The following is a 10,290-nucleotide window of genomic DNA, read 5'->3' on the forward strand; positions in this document are numbered from 1 at the left end:
TCAGCAGACTGCCATTCTATCTCTGTCAGGAGTGACTGCGTGTGGCTAGCGGACAGCACATCTGCCAGACCCACTGATTGGCTTGCTGTGTGAATTAATGAAATACTTGTATAGCGCACAATGCAAACTGAATCGCCTCTAGGATTGTGTCCAATCAGTGCGTGTTCACCCCTCCCCCCCCCCCCCCATGCCTGTTGGCTCTATGGGTAGTCAGGTGTAAACAAACCCTGCTGTTTACATCAGGCAGGAAGAATACCCCCTAAAATGGAAAAGGATGCAGAACTGGGAGGTAGGCAGGTGTACCAGACAAGTCATTTACATCTACCTGTCCCATAGGTTCCCATGGACTCTCTAATCGGGGTGCCCATGTGAAAGGGGCCCAGTAGATTCTTAGAACAGTTACAATTCCTAGAGCTGTTTTTTTGTAACGGTTTGTGGCCCAGCAGATATTTCCCGTGAGCCCCCTATATATAGAAGGATTGCAGGAGGAGCAGTGGTCAGATCCTATGGAGGGGAGGTGGTTGGATGGTATAGTGATGATGATGATCTGCTCCTGTCATTGTTGGCTGATCCCGCATGGGGCTCTTCTATAGGAGAACACTGCGCTCTGATCACAGTGAGAGTGAAGAACACGTGTATGAAGGAATAAAGGATCACCCCTCCGCACACACGGCGGACACACCGCCTCCTCCTCGGGGCACAACCCCCTAGGGGGCAGCACGGAACGATGGCTAACCCCGTCAGGGGATGGAGGGAGGAGTCTCCGCCACAGCCGGGACACTCGCCGGTCCGGGCACACCGCCCTCTTCCCTCACACACAATAGTCACACGTGGTGCGCTTACCCGGCACAGCCAGAGGCTACAGCTCCGCTTATCAGAGCCCCGGGCCGGGGGGAGTCCGCCTCCTCCTCCTCCTACAGTCGCTTCTTCCTGCCGGTACAAGCCGCTGTCCCCGCCCCCTGCCTTTCCTGAGGAGACGCTGCGTCCGCAGTCACCGAGTGGGTGGGCGTGCTGGCCGTGGTGCCGTGTCCGCTCTTCTCCCGCCACCGAGACGCCTTCCCCCCGACTCTCACCGCCAGAAAATGGCGGCCGGCTATATACGTAGGAAGTGACGTCACAGACCCTATAATTTGCATGCACCAAGTGTCCACTGTCAGGCCACGCCCCCTTTCCATTGTGATTTTTTTTTTTTCAGGGATGGTTATAAGTCTCTATTGGGAATGTTCAGCTCAGTCCACAAGGGGGTTCACTAAGTTTTGGGGTACCCCATGACTTTCACCTGTCCCCCCCTATTATACAACTAAAGGGTGTGAGCTCACCTTGGCCAGTCTCGCGTTGCCTCCTGAAGCAGTTGACGTCACGAGAGGCGGGGCTAAATGACAAGCCTGTGACGCCTCCAGTCACGTTGCCTTCATACAGAGCCAGGCTCCTCCTATGCAAATTCCATGGGCGGTGATGAAAATAAACCCCGCCCACAGCTGTGTGGCCAATAGGAAAAAGAATGTGGGAGTGTCTTTCCTTTTTTTTTTTCTTTATTGGAGGGAACCACTTTGTTTTCATCAACCAATGGATTGAAAATATGGATGGGAAAAATAATATATAGGAACATTTACATTAATAGAATAAAAAAAAGTCTATGATATCTAACTATATAGGATACAATGTTCAGAACTCAGATGTTTCCCAACTGTTGTGTATGCAGGTTTCATCCATTGAACATCAATGGTTTCCAATCCATCCAAGCTCACCTAAGGATGAGAAAATAATACCAAGGTGTTCAATGAGGGTTACTTACCAAGAAATTCCACATCAATTCACATTAATAGAATAAAAACAGTCTATGATATATATATATATATATATATATATATATATATATATATATATATATATATATATATATATATATATATATATATATATATATATATATACAGATATATATATATATATATACTGTATATGTAATTATATATAGGATGATGTTAAAAATTCAGATGTTTCACAACTGTTGTGTTTCCAGGTTTCCTCCAACGAACACCAATGATTTCCAATCCATCCAAGCTCACCTAAAGATAAGAAAAATAATACATAAGTCAGTGATGGCGAACTTTGGCACCCCAGATGTTTTGGAACTACATTTCCCACAATGCTCATGCACTGTGCAGTGTAGGTGAGCATCATGGGAAATGTAGTTCCAAAAAATCTGGGGTGTCAAGGTTCTCCATCACTGACATAGGTGTTCAATGAAGGTTACTTACCAAGAAAGTTCATAAAACAAGTCTATGAAAGAAATAATTATATTTAGATATATCTATATATATACATACACAGATATAGCTATATATGATAATGTTCAGAATTCAGATGTTTCCCAACTGGTGTCTATCCAGGTTTCCTCCAACGAACACCAATGATTTCCAATCCATCCAAGCTCACCTAAAGATAAGAAAAATAATACATAAGTCAGTGATGGTGAACCTTGGCACCCCAGATGTTTTGGAACTACATTTCCCACGATGCTCATGCACTGTGCAGTGTAGTTGAGCATCATGGGAAATGTAGTTCCAAAACATCTGGGGTGTCAAGGTTCTCCATCACTGACATAGGTGTTCAATTAAGGTTACTTACCAAGAAAGTTCATAAAACAAGTCTATGAAAGAAAGAAATATATCTAGACACACATATATATATATATATATATATATATATATATATATATATATATACAGATATAGCTATATATATATGATAATATTCAGAATGCAGATTTTTCCCAACTGGTGTGTATCCAGGTTTCCAATCCATCCAAACTCACCTACCTTCCTCAGGACTAGTGATTTATGCTGACAATGTCACTATATAGCAGGTAGTGAAATGTGTATTACACTAATTCATCAGATTACTGTTTATATTAAATTCATTAAATTCTAACATGAACTATTTATACATTTTTATATGGAAGTCAATATCAATAAGTCAAAATCAATAAGGAAATTGCCATATATTGCAATGGCATTATCTATAAAGACTGTCCAGTTCTATCCCACTCCACAATGCATAGTTTGTGTATACTTATCATACAGAGCAGCATAAAAAAATGTATGTGATAAGCATACTTGGATAAAGAAGGGAAATATTGACAACTTTTTCAAGTTTTCATTACTGTCTGTATCCCACTGGGGAGATTTAAGCCTCGTACACATGATGAGAATATCAGACAAATGATTGTCTGTGTTTTTTCTTTTGCATGCTAGTCTCATATTGAAAATGAAGAGGTTACTTAAAGAGGAACTGCTGTGTGCTCACATAATTTGTAACAAAAACATCTTTGCCATTCTGAAGCTTCCCTCCAACTACTTTGTATATTATTTTATATATACTGTGATTCTGTACATTTTTTATTAAAAAAATCATACAAACATACAGCTCATTAATAAAAACATATTCACACAATTATGTGATTCTGTACTTGCCACATATACTGCAGAAATCTCCCTCCGCTAAGTCTGGCTGCATCCATTTTAATTGTGGGCAGCTGAAGCTGCTGCCTGTTCACATCCTGGATTTACACAGAAACACCTCCAGCTCTTCAGCCCCACAGCTCTCTATGGCCCTCTTATGACTCTCCCTCCCCCCTCCCTTCCAGGCAAACTCTCACAAGAGTGAGAGAGAGAGAGCTGTGTATGATGTATGAACATTTTTGTGTTTGTCCCTTCAGATAATTTTGCATTAACTGTCATGATTGGCTCTTGAAAGCTGTGTACTAATGATCAGATTATTGTACGACCGCTCCAAAAGCTGACTTTTTTGTCTGATTTTCTGATCATGTGTAGTAGGAATTCCCCTCTCTAGGAAGCTAGAAAAAAAAATGACATTTTGACCTGTCATCAGAACAAGAATGAATGAAATATTCCAAAAGGGATATTTGTTGCAGTGACAACTAAAAGAGAATTTCCCTGACTTTGGAGAGATTTTCTATCACATTCTGTTGTGTTAATGGGTCAGGAAGTGAAGGTAAATCTCTCCAATGGGGCACAGACATAACAAATACTAAATCTGGCAGAGGGTTTTAAACCCCAAACTATTTTTTTATTTTGGATACAGTAAGGATTTTTTTTTTTTGTCCCCTGTCTAGTCATTTTTTTGCTCTCTGTGTCCAATAGGGGAGATTTCCTTTCTCTTCCTGTCCCATTGCCAAAGCTGGAAGTGAGAGAACATTTCTCAATATGAAGGGATACCTGGTTGCTACCAGTGTGATTAGAACTACATTTCTCCTTTCTTCTTATTCTGGAGACAACTCAAACTTTGGTATTTACTTTCACTCTCGGTGGTCACCAGGGCAAGTGGGTCATTCTCCTAAATGGGGACACCGACAACAATAAAAACCTGACAGGTGTTCGAATCCCTCTTTATGCTACCCAAAAATAAAAATAAAAATAAATACTTTAGTTATACTCTAACCATTGCCTACTCTATAAAAAAAATACCTTAAATGTACCCTACTCTGACAATTTCAATTATTGTATTTAGCACAGCCTTTCTCAATCTAATCAACCCAGATAAGCTCTTGAAATAATTTTCAGATCTCACGATCTTGGAGAACACCTGCTAAACATGATTATGCTTACAGCTCATGGTACATTGGTATGATCAGTAAAGCTGGCCATACACCTATAGATTATTTGCAGATTTTCTATGGTTCGATGGAAAAAGTGCAACAGATTTCTCCATGTTCGCCAAACAATGTGGATGGAGGAATCTCCCACTTTTTCCATCTAAGCATAGAAAATCTGCAGATAATCTATAGGTGTATGGCCAGCTTAAGTTGTAGGACATCTTAATTAAAAGAGTAAAGAATGAAATTTTCAGAATATTTTACACCCAGGTCAGTAGGTCTGATGTTTTCTTAAAAAGCCCTCCACTGTACAACAAAATGATTCTAGTAATAATCTTGAAATGAAATGCATAATGATAATAGGAAAAAAAAATGAAAATTGTTGTCTTGGTCATTGTTTAACCTCTAGGGATCCGTGCTATAGCCGAATGACGGCTACAGCGCGGACCTACTTTGCCCCTGAGGGGCGCGCGCGGCGCGCTCTGTGATCAGCGAGTCTATGAGACTCGCTGATCACGGATCGAAGCAAGGGGTCGATCCCGACCCCTTACCACGTGATCAGCTGTCAGCCAATGACAGCTGATCATGTGACACAACGGAGCCAGTAATCGGTTATTTTCAGCGCGAGGAGAAAAAAAAAGAACCGATCACCGGCGGCCGTGATCGGGACATTAGTCCCGATCACGGCCAGCTTACCAGTGCCCACCTGCCCCCTTCCAGTGCCACCTCAGTAATAAAAAAGTGCCACCCATCAGTGCCCACAGTGCCACACATCAGTGCCCACAGTGCCACACATCAGTGCCCACAGTCTACCTCAACAACGGTGCTGCACCCCAGTGCCACATATCCGTGCCCATCGGTGTCATCTACCAGTGCCCATCAGTGCTGCCCATCAGTGCCCAGCAGTACCACCTATCAGAGCCACCTATCAGTGCCACCTATCAGTGCCCATCAGTCCCATCTATCAGTGGTACCTATCAGTGCCCCTTAGTGCCACCCATCCGTGCCACCCATCCGTGACATCTTCTCTATACCCATCTTTGCCCATCAGTGCCGCCTTATCTGTGCCCATCAGTACTGCCTTATCTGTGCCTATCGGTGCCACCTTATCTGTGCCTATTAGTTCCGCCTTAACTATGCCTATCAGTGCCCACCAGTGCAGCCTATCAGTGCCCACCAGTGCAGCCTATCAGTGCCCATCAGTGCAGCCTATCAGTGCCCACCAGTGCCGCCTCATCTGCGCATTTCAATGAAGGAGAAAAATGACCTGTTTGCAAAATTTTATAACAAACTATTAAACATGATTTTTTTATTTTATTATTATCTTGCATCTTTTTTTGTTTGTTTAGCAAAAAATAAAACCCCCAGCTGTAATTAAATACCACCAAAAGAAAGCTCTATTTGTGGGGAAAAAAATGATAAAAATTTCATTTGGGTACAGTGTTGTATGACCGCGCAATTGTCATTCAAAGTGCATCAGCGCTGAAAGCTGAAAATTGGTCTGGGCAGGAGGGGGGTTTAAGTGCCCAGTAAGCAAGTGGTTAAGAAACAACTGGCAATCTCAGAAGGAACCCTAGGGTTCCATGAAATCCTGGTTGGGAATGGTGTTCTTAGCCCTTGTACACACGGTCGGAAATTCCGACCACAAAATCCGTAATTTTGTCCGATACTGGTGTTGCATACACACGGTCGGACAAAGTTGTCGGGGAAAAAAAATTATCGTTCGGAACACTTTGGTCTCGTAATTTGATCTGAGCATACCTGGCACTTTGTCCGATTGGAATTCTCTACAAACAATCGGACAAAGACCGATCAGATCATGTTGTCGGAAAATTTTATATCCAGCTCTCAAACTTTGTGGGTCGGACATTCTGACAGAAAAAGTCAGATGGAGCCCACACACTGTCGGATTATCTGTCAACACGGTCAAATCGGACATTTTCCGTCGGTAAAGTCAGACCGTGTGTACAAGGGCTTAGAGTGTTCTTGTGGGTACAAAGCTGGGTACACATATGTGTAATGTGTTGGTTTCTATGCACATTGTCCTTGCTTATAAACTGTTTATAAAACTGGAATATTGTCTGTACTGAAGCTGTATTCATCACCTATACATACAGATGTTACACATTCCAAAACATTACTTGCATACATGATTGTTTTTTTATTTCTGCACATTGTATGCACATTAAACACCATCCTGCTGGGATTATCTGCTCACAAATTGAGTACAAGCAGAATACTTATGAGGTTAATGCTCACACATTATTTGAATACACAATTGTAAACTCTGTATCATTTAACATAAACATTACATAAACATAGAAAAGTGTCACTTCTACTATATATATATATATATATATATATATATATATATATATATATATATATATATACATATATATATACATACATATATATATATATATATATATATATATATATATATATATATACATACACATATTATTATTATTATTATTATTATGATATATATTGCAACTTTGTAGAGCAGGCTGAACAGGCATACAGATCATGTTAAGTTTTTCAAGTTGTGATCATATTGCTAAATCATTGCCAGTGGAAAATGACCAATCTTAGCAACCGCCATTCAGATCTTTAAAGCAGAGTTCCGATGTGATGTACGTAATTTCTTGTGGCGCACTGGCTCATGGGAGATGTGTGTCACGATTCCCAGGAGTCAGTGGGTATCACCGCGTCTCAGCATCACGCTGCGCCGTGTGTTAAATGCGCATGCGAGTGATCAGGAGGTGCATGCTGGGCATCCTGCAGCACCTTATCCCGTAAAAGAACCAAGTGGGCTTCACATGCCCACAAGCAAGATGGAAGCGCTCTAGAAAGAAAACACAAAGGTTAGTTTAAAAAAAAGAAAGGAAATACAGTGTCAGTTTTCTTGAAAATATCGTTTAGACCAGAGCTTCACAACCAGGGTTCCGTGGAACTTTAAGGTTCCTCCAGAGGTTGCTAGAGGTTCTTTGAGCAATCAGCAATTTCTTCCTCTCAGATAAGTTCCCACTGACACCATTGATCTTTTTAGCCATCTGTAAGGGGTAATTCTTCCCAATGACCAGAAGTCACTAATCTATCATGAGTTGTAGATATCATCATTTTTAGTAGGGGTTCTCTGAGACCGGAAAGATATTTCAAGGGTTCCTTTGTGTTGAAAGGGTTGAGAAAGGCTGGTTTAGACAATGACATTAATAACAGCAGAACAGGTGCCATTGAAAAATATATATATATATGTGGGTCAAACTTCACTTAAACTTCCAAGCAGATAAGCTTGACAGGCATCTCTTCACAATTACATGCAAATAATTATTTGGTGTGATCACTCTTCTCATGAATAAAGGACACCTGTATTAAAAGAAATACATAGGTGGCCATTGCGGGCCTCTCTTTCCAAAAAAATGCTTGTTGTCTGGCTATGCTACTGGCTATAGATCCTCAGACTTTGGTGTTCTATGAGTCACATACAATACATGGAAAAAGTGTGTTCACCATTACTAGTAAAAAAAAAAAATATTAATAAAAATGCCATAAAACTATCCCCTATTTTGTAAACGCTATAAATTTTGTGCAAACCAATCAATAATTGCTTATTGTAAATTTTTTTACCAAAAATATGTAGAAGAATACGCATCGGCCTAAACTGAGGGAAAAAAAAAAGTTTTTCTATATATTTTTGGGGGATATTTATTATAGCAAAAAGTAAAAAATAATGCGTTTTTTTCAAAATTGACGCTCTTTTTTTTGTTTATAAAAAAATAAAAACCGCAGGGGTGATCAAATACCACTAAAAGAAAGCTCTATTTGTGGGAAAAAAAAGGACATCAATATTGTTTGGGAGCTACGTCGCACGACCGCGCAATTGTCAGTTAAAGCGATGCAGTGCCAAATCGCAAAAAGTGGTCTGGTCTTAAGCCAGCAAAATGGTCCGGTCTGAAAGTGGTTAGTACAAATGCACTGCGGCAGCACACATAAAAGAATGAAAACTTTCAATTTGGATTTAGTCTTTACGGAAGCTACGATACATCAAAAACACATAATAATATTTTTCTGTTTTTCTTTTTTGACAGTGTGTCAAAAAACAACATGAGCAAGTCACGAGAGACAACGAATATATATACAGTATACATTAGAACCTGTATCTGTAGACCATCAACAGGGTAGAGGAAGGGATGAGGCAAACAATATATATATATATATATATATATATATATATATATATATATATATATATATATATATGCACTCCATGCAACCTCTCCAACTATCCATTCCCTCTCTCTGATAATCACCTTATTAGTTTCACTCTCTCCCTGTCCTCTACCCTCCTCTTTCTCCAAGCACCTAAAAGTTACCCACAGAGACCTGTCATCTCAACCCTTCTCTTCTCTACTCTGCTACCAACGACCTCTGTGACAAAATCTCACCCCTATCCTGCACCGACCTAGAAAATTCTGTCTACCATGCTTCACTTCTAGCTTCACTGAACTCACTGGCCCCCCTCACTACACACAGAATCAGGCCCGACCCCTCCAACCTTGGCAAACAGATGATACTAGAAGTCTGAAAAAACCTAGTCATGCTCATGAGTGCCTGTGGTGTAAGACTAAGTCTCAGAAAGATTTCAACCAATATAAATCTGCCCTCCAAAAATACAATTCCAGCCTCCTCACTGCCAAGCAGACCTATTTTATCACTTTCATTAACAACTTATCATCCCGCCCCCACCAACTCTTCTCTACCTTTAACTCTCTACTTTGTCCTCCACTGCCTCTACCCTCCCAACTCACTCACTGCCCCGGAGATCGCCAATCACTTCAAACAGAAGATTGATACAATTTGCGAGGAGATCTGGACTGTTCAGGTACCCTTCACGCTTTACACTTCATGCACACATGTACAATCATTACTTCCCTCTTTCAACCCCACCACTATAGACAAAGCTTGCTAACGTCCACCTTACCACCTGCCTTCTGGATCCTGTTCCCTCGCTAATGCTACATTCACCCTCTGGTTCTATTCTACACTCTCTAACCCACATCTTCAATCTCTCCCTCTCTTCTGGCATCTTCCCCAACTCTCTAAAGTATGCACTTGTCAGCCCCATACTTAAAAAGCCCTCACTGGTCTAATCCAGTCTTAACAACCTACGCCCCATCTCCTTGCTCAATTTTTGATCCAAACTCCTTGAACGTCTGGTCTACAACCGACTGAGCAACCACCTTGCTGATAATAGCCTTCTTGATCCCCTTCAGTCTGGATTTCGTCCTCAACACTCTACAGAAACTGCTCTATTAAAACTAACAAACTATCTACTAATGGCCAAAACCAATGGACACTATTCTGTACTCCTACTCCTGGACCTTTCTGCTACCTTTGACACGGTTGACCACCCCCTCCTCCTCAAAAAACTCCCCGCCTTTGGTCTCCTTGACTTTACTCATTGGTGGTTCTCTTTCTACTTATCTAACTGCAGCTTTAACGTTACTTACAATTTTACTTCCTCCTCTCCTCTTCCCTTCTCTGTTGGGGTCCCCCAAGGTTCTGTTCTTGGACCTCTCTTATTTTCAATCTACACCTCCTCCCTGGGTCAGCTAATAGCATCACATGGCTTCCAATACCACCTCTTCGCAGACGACACCCAAATC

At 41.1% G+C, this 10,290-nt stretch overlaps 1 protein-coding gene across 2 annotated transcripts in view; it reads right to left on the reverse strand.

The window, feature by feature from the left end:
• ADNP2 (ADNP homeobox 2) overlaps window positions 1–1,102 on the reverse strand; it is a 28,609-nt gene extending 27,507 nt beyond the window's left edge. For both annotated transcript variants that reach the window (XM_077492307.1, XM_077492306.1), the window contains exon 1: window positions 844–1,102. The gene's annotated coding sequence lies outside the window, so the exon portion shown is untranslated. The remainder of the gene's footprint in view (window positions 1–843) is intronic.
• Between the last annotated feature and the right edge of the window lie 9,188 nt (window positions 1,103–10,290).

This window comes from Lithobates pipiens, unplaced genomic scaffold (genome assembly GCF_037356315.1).
Source record: "Lithobates pipiens isolate NorthernLeopardFrog02 unplaced genomic scaffold, aLitPip1_a1.2 Scaffold_19, whole genome shotgun sequence".
NCBI lineage: Eukaryota > Metazoa > Chordata > Amphibia > Anura > Ranidae > Lithobates > Lithobates pipiens.